This window comes from Salmo trutta, chromosome 38, assembly GCF_901001165.1.
Source record: "Salmo trutta chromosome 38, fSalTru1.1, whole genome shotgun sequence".
Lineage (NCBI taxonomy): Eukaryota > Metazoa > Chordata > Actinopteri > Salmoniformes > Salmonidae > Salmo > Salmo trutta.
The window spans coordinates 9183038-9192056 of record NC_042994.1 but is presented as its reverse complement, the minus strand read 5'-3'; positions in this window follow the sequence as shown (position 1 = coordinate 9192056).

Here is a 9019-nt window from a genome sequence, read left to right as displayed (position 1 = left end):
GAAAGATTTTAAAACCTTAAATACACTACATGTTTTAAATGTTCCTGCTTTGCATGAAAGCTCTCCTGCAACAGGGTCATCAAATTAAGATCCTACATCTGTAGGCCTACAGCCTCGTGCACAAGTCATTTGCAGTAATGCATTGGAGAGTATACACACAACTTTATCATGGATAAAAAAAATCACAAATTAATAATAGAATCGATTCACGTATTAAACATTTCAGAGAGATCCCCTTGTGATATGTTTTCGCTGGTTGCGTAATCATTTCAGAGAGAAAGTCCACATTTTCCTACATTTTCCTAAATGACTAGATGTGGAACCCTACAAAAAGGCATGATAGATGGTGGAAGAGACAAAGCCATAGTTGGTGAAACACTGCTACTTCCCTGCAGTAAGGTATTACATGAATAAGAGATGGAATGCATTAAATGTTGTACAGAAGGTAGCCAGTCTACCTCACATGCCAGTTTGATATCTTCCTTTCATACGTTCTCGATTGACACATTTACAAATAAAGACAGAGTTCTGTTTTTATCGGAAACAAGATGAGAGACGTCAAGGGCACACAATCGAGTGGCTAATATCACACACACACAGCAACCTGTGGGGGGTTCAACCTTACTGAGGGAATAACTGAGTGAGGCGTTCAGAGCTGTGTGTGTGTGTGTGTGTGTGTGTGTGTGTGTGTGTGTGTGTGTGTGTGTGTGTGTGTGTGTGTGTGTGTGTGTGTGTGTGTGTGTGTGTGTGTGTGCGCGTGCGCATGTGTGTGTGTGTGTGGACGTGTTTAACTGTTCTTGTGGGGACCAGAAGTCCAAATCAAATGTATTTATATCGCCCTTCTTACATCAGCTGATATCTCAAAGTGCTGTACAGAAACCCAGCCTAAAACCCCAAACAGCAAGCAATGCAGGTGTAGAAGCATGGTGGCTAGGAAAAACTCCCTAGAAAGGCCAAAACCTAGGAAGAAACCTATAGAGGAACCAGGCTATGAGGGGTGGCCAGTCCTCTTCTGGCTGTGTGGAGATTATAACAGAACATGGCTAAGATGTTCAAATGTTTATAAATGACCAGCATGGTCAAATAATAATAATCACAGTAGTTGTCGAGGGTGCAACAAGTCAGCACCTCAAGAGTAAATGTCAGTTGGCTTTTCATAGCCGATCATTGAGAGTATCTCTACCGCTCCTGCTGTCTCTAGAGAGTTGAAAACAGCAGGTCTGGGACAGGTAGCACGTCCGGTGAACAGGTAGCACGTCCGGTGAACAGGTCAGGGTTCCATAGCCGCAGGCAGAACAGTTGAAACAGGAGCAGCAGCACGGCCAGGTGGACTGGGGACAGCAAGGAGTCTTCATGCCAGGTAGTCCTGAGGCATGGTCCTAGGGCTCAGGTCCTCCGAGAGAGAAAAAGAAAGAGAGAAAGGGAGAATTAGAGAGAGCATATTTAAATTCACACAGGACACCGGATAAGACAGGAGAAATACTCCAAATATAACAGACTGACCTTAGCCCCCCGACACATAAACTACTGCAGCATAAATACTGGAGGCTGAGACAGGAGGGGTCAGGAGACACTGTGGCCCCATCTGATGATACCCCCGGACAGGGCCAAACAGGAGGGATATAACCCCACCCACTTTGCCAAAGCACAGCCCCCACACCACTAGAGGGATACCTTCAACCACCAACTTACCATCCTGAGACAAGGCCGAGTATAGCCCACAAAGATCTCCGCCACGTCACAATCCAAGGGGGGGGCGCCAACCCAGACAGGAAGACCACGTCAGTGACTCAACCCACTCAAGTGACGCACTCCTCCTAGGGACAGCATGGAAGAACACCAATAAGCCAGTGACTCAGCCCCTGTAATAGGGTTAGAGGCAGAGAATCCCAGTGGAGAGAGGGGAACCGGCCAGGCAGAGACAGCAAGGGCGGTTCGTTACTCCAGAGCCTTTCCGTTCACCTTCACACTCCTGGGCCAGACTACACTCAATCATAGGACCTACTGAAGAGATGAGTCTTCAGTAAAGACTTAAAGGTTGAGACCGAGTCTGCGTCTCTCATATGGGTAGGCAGACCATTCCATAAAAATGGAGCTCTACAGGAGAAAGCCCTGCATCCAGCTGTTATCTTAGAAATTCTAGGGACAATTAGGAGGCCTGCGTCTTGTGACCGTAGCCTACGTATAGGTATGTACGGCAGGACCAAATCAGAAAGATAGGTAGGAGCAAGCCCATGTAATGCTTTGTAGGTTAGCAGTAAAACCTTGAAATCAGCCCTTGCCTTAACAGGAAGCCAGTGTAGGGAGGCTAGCACTGGAGTAAAATGATCACATTTTTTGGTTCTAGTCAGGATTCTAGCAGCCGTATTTAGCACTAACTGAAGTTTATTTAGTGCTTTATCCGGGTAGCCGGAAAGTAGAGCATTGCAGTAGTCCCACCTCGAAGTAACAAAAGCATGGATACATTTTTCTGCATCATTTTTGGACAGAAAGTTTCAGATTTTTGCAATGTTACGTAGATGGAAAAAAAGCTGTCCTTGAAACAGTCTTGATATGTTCTTCAAAAGAGAGATCAGGGTCCAGAGTAACGCCAAGGTCCTTCACAGTTTTATTTGAGACAACTGTACAACCATCAATATTAATTGTCAGATTCAACAGAAGATCTCTTTCTTTCTTGGGACCTAGAACAAGCATCTCTGTTTTGTTTAAAAGTTGAGTTTAAAAGTAGAAAGTTTGCAGCCATCCACTTCCTTATGTCTGAAACACAGGCTTCTAGCGAGGGCAATTTTGGGGCTTCACCATGTTTCATTGAAATGTACAGCTGTGTGTCATCCGTATAGCAGTGACATTATTTAACATTATGTTTTCGAATGACATCCCCAAGAGGTAAAATATATAGTGAAAACAATAGTGGTCCTAAAACGGAACCTTGAGGAACACCGAAATTTACAGTTGATTTGTCAGAGGACAAACCATTCACAGAGACAAACTGATATCTTTCCGACAGATTGTTGGTCCCCATATGGTCAAATGCTATTTCCAGGGGGTTTAGGGTAAAGGTTATGATTAGTGTTAGGGTTAGAGTTAGGTTTAGGGTTAAGAGCTAGGGTTCGTTTTATGGTTAGGAGCTAGGGTTCAGGTTTTAGGGTTAGGAGCTAGGTTTAGGGATAGGGTTAGAGTTAGAGTTAAGTTCAGGTTTTTGGGTTAGGGTTAGAGTAAGAGGAAATAGGATTTTAAATGGGACTGTGTCCCCACAAGTTTAGCTGGACAAGACTGTCTGTGTGTGTGCGTGCGTGCGTGCGTGTGTGCGTGCGTGTGTGTGTGTGTGTGTGTGTGTGTGTGTGTGTGTGCGTGCGTGTGTGTTTTGAAAGATATGACTGTCGGATGCTGACGATGACGTGTTTTGACAGGATGAAAGTAGCACACTAGGAAATTAGAAAGGATGTGGACGGGGGATCGGAGGATGATATGAGAGCTTTTTTCGTCAGGGCGTCGGAGCAGAGAGGAACCTGCATTTGTCACCATTTACAGAAGGAGCTATTGACTTCCTGTCATCCCCGTAATATGCTGACAATCACTTAAATACAATATGGTGGAGTTGACAGAGCATGCCGTGGTTGACAAATGAATGGGGGGAAGTTTAAAGAGGTGTAAACCATATTTCGGGCCTGGATGTGAGGGACCTATTAAAGACGAGACCTAGTTATACATTAAACATAGACAGTGTGTTACAGGGTAAACATCCCCTTTTATTGGTCCAAGTCTTCAGTGTTTTCTATTGTGAAAGGTATCTGCTGGACGCCAAGCTGCCACTCCAGTTGCGTTAAGGTTGGTTTTTAAATGTATCGTTGATGACCATTGGTAAGCTATATTAAAGGAAGACATAGTCAATGGTTGTATCTTGATGTGGCAGCTTGAAGCCCAACAAGGTAAATTGCAACCTATATAATTGGTTGTATGTTGAAATGTATATTATTAAAGGGGAAGGCGGACACTTGTATTGAACTAACTATTGCAGCCTTGTGTGGCTTCTCACTGTTTGCACTGCCTTACCTAAGAACGCATATATCAAGTGTGGGATATCCTTTTAACTAGATGGGTGTGTATTTTACTCAGCCACTACTTAACTACTTCCAGCAAGCTTCTTGTGCAACAGACAACATTTTTGGTACAGCCTTCAACACCTACCGCTGCTTGAGTCATTTAAACTATTACCTATTTATAACATGGTAATAAACGATATATTTTTGTATCTTGGTTTTGTGTGTTCTGTTTCCATGGCCTTGTACCCAGTTGTAGTCCTGGTTGACTCTGCTCTATCCGACCAGAATCTGTTTGTTAGTGTTGTAATGTAGTAAACATTATGCCATAATCCAGTCCGTGTATTGGTACTGTGGGATTTTAGGTCCATGGTTTACAGTAGCCTGACAGTGGAAGTGATAGGCCATGTGAACTATGTAACGCCAGCAGACTTCTGAGTGAAGTTCAACTAAAGTGTACTAACGCCCAGACCTCAGTTTTTATGAAGTAATCTGAACAGGGGGACGTTACAAGCGTTGTTGCCATTTTTCTCTATTTCTACTAGGTCCATGTCTCTCCATACTTTTTTTTTTACAAACACAATTTTCTACATGGTAAGTTATGTGATTCAAGTCATGGATGGTAGGAATACAGTATGTGTTACAATTTGAAAACGGTTGATTCTGTCGAGTTATTACTTGGGTCATTCCACCTCAAACCACAAGAAAGAGGATTTCTAACTACAGAAACGATTTCAGAACAATCTGAGACAGTGGGTGTCATGGCTCGCTGAAACGACTTGGAATGACACTTGTTTTTTCAGCCAAGCAGAAAGCTAGTCAGAGCTCAAACCTCGACTCTCGGGATAAGCCTTATTCTTTAATTCAGCATCCACCTTCTCCCTGCATCACCCCCCCAAAAAAACCTTGTATAACCAACCAAGTCCACCTAACCTACACCAATCTCAGCTACAGACACTCAGAAAAGGACAGGCGGAAACAACAGAAAGACAGACTGAGAAATGGATGAATAGTCTACACGGCAAAAAACTGGTGGGTGGTCCTGCGGGCTACTACATCATATTGTAGAGGTAAACGTCCAGCAGGCTATTAAGATTAAGTGAATAGATGGCTGTAATGGCTTTCCTATCACAGTTTGTGTCCCACATGGCACCCTATTCCCTATAGTGCACTACTTTTTGACTAGGGCCCTCCACTTACAGGTGAGTCTTGCCAGGGAGAGAGGGTGAGATAACAGAATATACTCAGCTGAGAGTACGGAACGTGTCAGAGAGCTAGAGAAAAGTCTTCATGCCATAGAGAGGTGAGTGAAATGAATGACGTTGATGTTATGACAGGAAGAGTGATTGAAAAACAAGATGACTTGAAGATGGCGGGGAAATGGAGAGATGGATACTTCGGGCGAGCTGAGCCTTTGAAAACTGAACCACTAACACAAGATCAAAATAAAAAATGAAAGAAATAAAAAAAAGTGTACGAAAATATCTGGTTTATTTAAGGCTGTTGTACAGCTTCCTCTTTAATTTACTGTTGTCTGCATCATATCCCCCCTAGGACCCTCGAACATGAAACAATATTATATACAGTATTCCTGTTCTCTCCCATCCTCGCTCTCCCTCGCTCCCCCCCCCTCCCTCTCTCACTGACAACATTTCCAAGACGATACTTTTAGCAGAAGTTCGAGAATATTAACAAGTGTGATTCGTAAACATGATTTGCATAACCATTTTCAGCATTGTCATGATGCGATGTCATTATATTCTCAACTATTACAATAGTTAATTTCCTCCAATATACATAATTATATGATGTACCGTTGCTTAACACTCAAAGGCAATGAACTGTGAGTAAGGATCTGAAGCAGGCCTTCGTGACTGAGTATCTCCCATTCTCATTGGGAAATGCTTTGAGGATTCAAATAAAGGAAGCACCATTTGAAGCCGCCTCGCTGCCGCTAATGTTTTTTTGATTGCAGCGTAACTTCTGATTCAATTATCAAAGCAATATCAGAACAGTGGCATATCCCATAACAATTATATTGATCTTGATTGGAAAAGGTAGCGGAATATAGGGCATGGCATTATGGTGTAAAAAAAACAACAACAAAAAAACGAAGACAACGAGCATTAAGAAATATCATTTCTCAATTCGACTTTTGGATGATTCTTTACATTCATGATGAACACAAAAGTTGCAATTCCATAGCCTTGCTCCAAGTCTATGACGAAATAAATTACTCTTTTATCCCCTATTTCCACCAACGCTTTTCCCTTTTCAACTTGTCATCCAAAATGTCCATATGTGATCAGAGCGAAGGAAAGCTCTGGATCTTTCCGCCTGGCCGCTAGTCATCTTTTCTACTTTTCACACTCTCCTGCACTCTCATTAATTCAGCAATCAGACGATGGAGGGGAGGGAAGGAGGGAGTAGATTTTTGGGGTGCGAGCGAGATGGGTTCTTCTAAGGCTCGTGGGAAAGAGGAGAGGGGCTTGGAGGTTAGGTTGGCCTCCCCTGACATCATTATGTCCTCTCTAATGACGTCCCCTCTCCCTCCCTCTGCCTCTATCTCTCCCATTCCCTCTCTCTCTCCCTCTGTCTCTCTCTCACTCTCTCTCTCTCAATTCAATTCACTTTATTGGCATGATGTAACAATGGACATATTGCCAAAGCTTATTTTGGATATTTACAATATAAAAATAAATAAAAATGAGAATCAAAATTGTCAACGGGACAACAGCAACAACAATAACCAAGGGTCAAAATAACCATACATTCAACAATAACAATAAGCATACAGTAGAGTACATGTGCAGGTTGATTGGTCTGTCAGACACTGTCTCTCAACTTATGGCAGGCAGCAATGTAGTGCGCTGCCAACCCACAGCTCTCTGCGTCCTCCCCCAACAGGACGGGTAGCCTATCCTCATCAGAGAGGTCTTTGAAACCTTGAATAAGGGTTTCAAATTTGGGGAAAATGACACTCTCTAATTGTTTTATATTTTTGACATTTTGTCAGGAAATGCAGCTCCGTCTCAGGTTCTGCTGTTGTACAGTGGTTGCACAGCCTTTCCTCTACAGGGAGCCAGGTTTTCCTGTGTCTACCCTTCTCAATGGCAAGGCTGTGCTCACTGAGCCTGTACTTTGTCAAGGTTTTTCTAAGGTTTTGATCAGTAACCATGGTCAAATATTTAGCCACGGTGTACTGTCGATTTAGGGCCAGATAGCACTGCATTTTGCTTTGTGTTTGTGCTTGTGTTTCCCAATAAGCAATGTAGTTTTGTTTTGACTGTGTTGTAATTTGGTTTATTCTGATTGATTGGATGTTCTGGTCCTGAGGCTTCAGTGTGTTAGTAGAACAGGTTTGTGAACTCAGCCCCAGGACCATCTGGATGAGGGGACTCTTTTCTTTGCGCAGCTCTTGGCATTGCAGGGCTTGGTAATGATATGAGAGGGGGTCACTGTATTTTAGATGTTTCCAAAACTTAATTGCTCTTTTTTTGTTTTTATTATTAGTGGATATTGGCCTAATTCTGCCCTGCATGCATTGTTTGTAGTTTTCCTCTGGACATGTAGGAGAATCTTACAGAACTCTGCATGCAGGGTTTCAATGGGGTGTTTGATGAAATCTTGTTTTGCAAGTGGACCCCACACCTCGCTACCATAAAGTGCAATTGGTTCAATGACATATTCAATTAGTTTTAGCCAAATTTGAATAGTTATCTCAATTTGAATTTGTTTTTTCATGGCGTAAAATGCCCTGCGTGCTTTCTCTCACAGTTCATTCACTGCCTCATTAAGGTGTCCAGTTGAGCTTATTTTTAAGCCTAAGTCATTTTAGTGTGTACAGTACTCTATATATTTTGTACCAATTGAGAACGTTAGTCTAATTGCCTGAGATCTGGATCTTCTCTGGAAAATCATTAAAAAAAAATAATTCTCTCTCTCTCTCTTTCTCTCTCTCGCTCTCTCTCACTCTCACTCTGCCTCTCTCTCTGCCTCTCTCTCTATCTCTCCCTCTCTCTCTCCTCAGATAACTGGACTCAGTGTCCCGTGGCGCCCACAGGAAGCCTCTGTACTAATCAGTGACAGCAGACACAGTAGTCGGTTGGAGAATGTTAAAGCTTGAGTGATAGCCATCAGGGACCATTGGGATCTGAGGGTTTGCCATGTACCGAGCGAACACGAGGCGCTGGCTTCCTCCTGAGGCATGCTGGGTAGTCTGCTAAGGGGCAGCGGGAGGGAGGTGGGAAGGGGGGCAATGTACTGTACACAGCCTTGAGACATTTTGTCAGATGGGTAGACAAATATATTTAAAAACAAAACTAGCTACCCCTCTAACTACCAGCTCTCTCCCCACCTCCCAATCCCCCCCTACCTCTCACCCCCGCTCTGGTCCCTGTTCCCCTCCCTGGCCCCCCAGTGGTTGAGTCAGCTACCCGTGAACATCAGGACTGCTCTCTCTGCAACTACCTTCCGGTGCTCCCCACAAATCCATCTGTTCAGACCACCAGCATACTGTGTAACATCCCCCCATCACACACACACACACACACGCACACACACACATACACACACACACACACACACACACACACACACACACACACACACACACACACAGAGACAGACACAGCATCCTCTGCACAGTGAGGGACTGTTGGACCAATACACCTGCACTATGTGCACTATAGTGTTATAATCACTTTCCCCCCCAGCTTCAGCTGGTCTGTTTCCTTGTTCTAACTGTCATGCATGGGTGTGCTAACTTAACCTCTATGGGACCGGCGGGACGAATTCGTCCCACCTACGTAACAGCCAGTTGAATCCTGTGGCGCGATTTTTAAAACGTTTGAAATACTATTACTTCAATTTCTCAAACATATGACTATTTTACAGCTATTTAAAGACAAGACTCTCGTTAATCTAACCACACTGTCCGATTTCAAAAAGGCTTTACAACGAAAGCAAAACATTAGATT